Source organism: Bombus impatiens, unplaced genomic scaffold (assembly GCF_000188095.3).
Source record: "Bombus impatiens unplaced genomic scaffold, BIMP_2.2 scf_0082, whole genome shotgun sequence".
NCBI lineage: Eukaryota > Metazoa > Arthropoda > Insecta > Hymenoptera > Apidae > Bombus > Bombus impatiens.
The window spans coordinates 26,220-28,650 of record NT_176501.1 but is presented as its reverse complement, the minus strand read 5'-3'; the positions used below and the strand labels follow the sequence as shown (position 1 = coordinate 28,650).

Sequence of the window (2,431 nt, the reverse complement as noted above, 5' to 3'; positions counted from 1 at the left end):
GCTACGTTCGGCGACTGGCTGTCGCCTCGAGCCCAAGCTCATTATCACAAATCTCGAACAAATACAATCGGATCGAAAGACGACAATTGTTTAATTACGCCTATGATAGAATCTAGATTACGGTCTTAAAGGGGTTTCCCGAAGTTCCAAAGGGAAGGCTCCGATGTCCTTTCATCTCCGATATATTTATATGCACACGGTTTCTGATTTATCATACATGACAATACCTTTACTCCACGATGTTTCTAGTACAATAACATCTGCGAACGTTAATACATCACCTTTAAGTGTTTGTTTAAAGATGATTTCTACATAAAAATTCTGCGGCATATCTTTACGTTATGCTAAACAACAAAATGATTATATAGAGAAAAATTGTAATATTTACTACTAATAATTTCTATATTAAATCAGTTCACTGAAAATAAATATTTTTCCGTATAATGATTAAAATTTCTTTCTTTTTCCACCAACCAAATGTTAAGAGATAATTATACTATAACAACAATAATTCATCATTGAAAATTCCTTTGAGATTTAAAAAATGATGATAGAAAATAAATATCTTTTACAATAAGATAGTTCTAAATGCCCACTTTCGTTTCTGAATTGTTTGTTCACAAACCTTTTAGTTCTTTGAGCAGTCGGCGTTAAAATATATAACACCATCGACGAAATAGGAAACATACGTGGCAGTGAGAACTGGACAAAATGTTACTTTACATAACAAGTCGCAAATAGTATACGTAGGAATTGATGTTCGGGGCACTCACCTCCAATACCCTTGTCATTCACCTATGTTATCGAGGTTGTCATTCATTCATCATGTATTAGCCTTCGCTCGTTGTTCGTTATAAAATTATTAAGAAACTATTTTTGATAGAAAGAACGTGTCTTCTCGACACTGGTTACATATATAAGGGGTCACCATGTGATATATACATGTTGAATAATAATATTCTTGTATTTATCGTTGTATTCCGACTTCTTCTGTCGAGATTCTTCTTGATATAGTACTAAATAGTACTGCTCACAGTCAGCTTATCACGTAACCAAGTAGTAATTTACATAATTTCTAGGCGAACAGTTTCACGAAATTTCGAGATGCGTTAGCACGAATTCGTTAGCGCGCTTCTTTTATCATTACGAACGTCGAATAACAAACGAGTGAAAAAATGATAACGGTTTCTATCCTTTTAGAAATCATCGTATACAGTGTTTCATACGTCGTATTTTGTAGATTTCTGCAAAGTCTACATTTGTCAATCTATACATTTTTCTGTAAAATCATTACTTTTCTCTCTATTGCTTATCGTACCTGCGTGTCTCATCTTAGCCATGACATCCAACTTCTCTCGAGTTTCCAGAGTACACATTTCGTTTCTGATGATATTCCGGAGCATCTCCTGCATGAAGATGTGAAGTTCAAACTCCAGGGGCGGTCACTTGACCTTCTTCACCTTCGCCTGTGGGAAAAGAAATCGTAGATGACCACCATAAATCATATCTGGTAAACTACTATGGGTTATATACTAATTTTCATTATTCGGAGAAAAACTAGAGATACAACGTGTTCTTATCACTTAAAATCATAGAGTATCACAAACTACGAGAATGTCTACAATTCTTACGGTCCTATGTGTGCCACAGTTTGCTGTTGAGTGCCGAAGCTTGCAGACGATTGTCTAGTGCTCTGTGAAGTTCGTAAAACAACACGTGTCGCCCATCCGTCGAAAGTGTTTGTTTGTTAGGTTATGTCCTTTGTGAGATCTGTTGGGTGTTTCCTTTTAAATCTTCTTTTTATGCTTGATGTGTCGACCGTTTCCGCTGCCAGCCGGTCTGGGTGCGTTGCTATTCTTTCTCCGTACCTTCTTGCACTTTTGTTAATCTCCTCCTTGACCGTTGGTATTCCCAGGTCTTTCCGAATGTCCTCGTTTCTAACGTACCATGGCGCGTTTACTATTGTTCTGAGTATTTTAAATTGCGCTGCCTCTATTTTGGTTATATGGCTCATTGCGGCTGTTCCCCATAGTGCTATTCCGTACGTCCACATTGGTTTTATGACCATTTTATATATTTTTATTTGTCTTCTATGCTTAGTTTGGATTTTCGACTTGTTAGCCAGTACATTTGTCTCCTTGCCATCTGTATTTTGTCTGTTGTTGCTTTAATATGCCGCATCCATGTGAGTCGTGAATCTAAGTGGAATCTTAGGTATTTGCTTGCCTTGTTTGTATTATGTGTGTGCCATTTAGTATAATGTTTGGTGGTTTCTGTTTTCGCAGTGTGAATGTAATGTGTTTGCATTTTTCGGGGTTTGCTTTGATTTGTTTTGCTTGAAGCCACTTTTCTATTTTTGTGATATGTTCTTGTAGTAGTGTAACTGCTGTTGCAGGGTTAGTGTGCCTGACTAGTACAGCTGTGTCATCCG

At 36.9% G+C, this 2,431-nt stretch overlaps 1 long non-coding RNA gene across 1 annotated transcript in view; it reads left to right on the top strand.

Moving 5' to 3' along the window:
* LOC117152600 overlaps positions 1-2,431 on the top strand; it is a 15,736-nt gene that overhangs the window by 4,609 nt on the left and 8,696 nt on the right. The window lies entirely within an intron of this gene.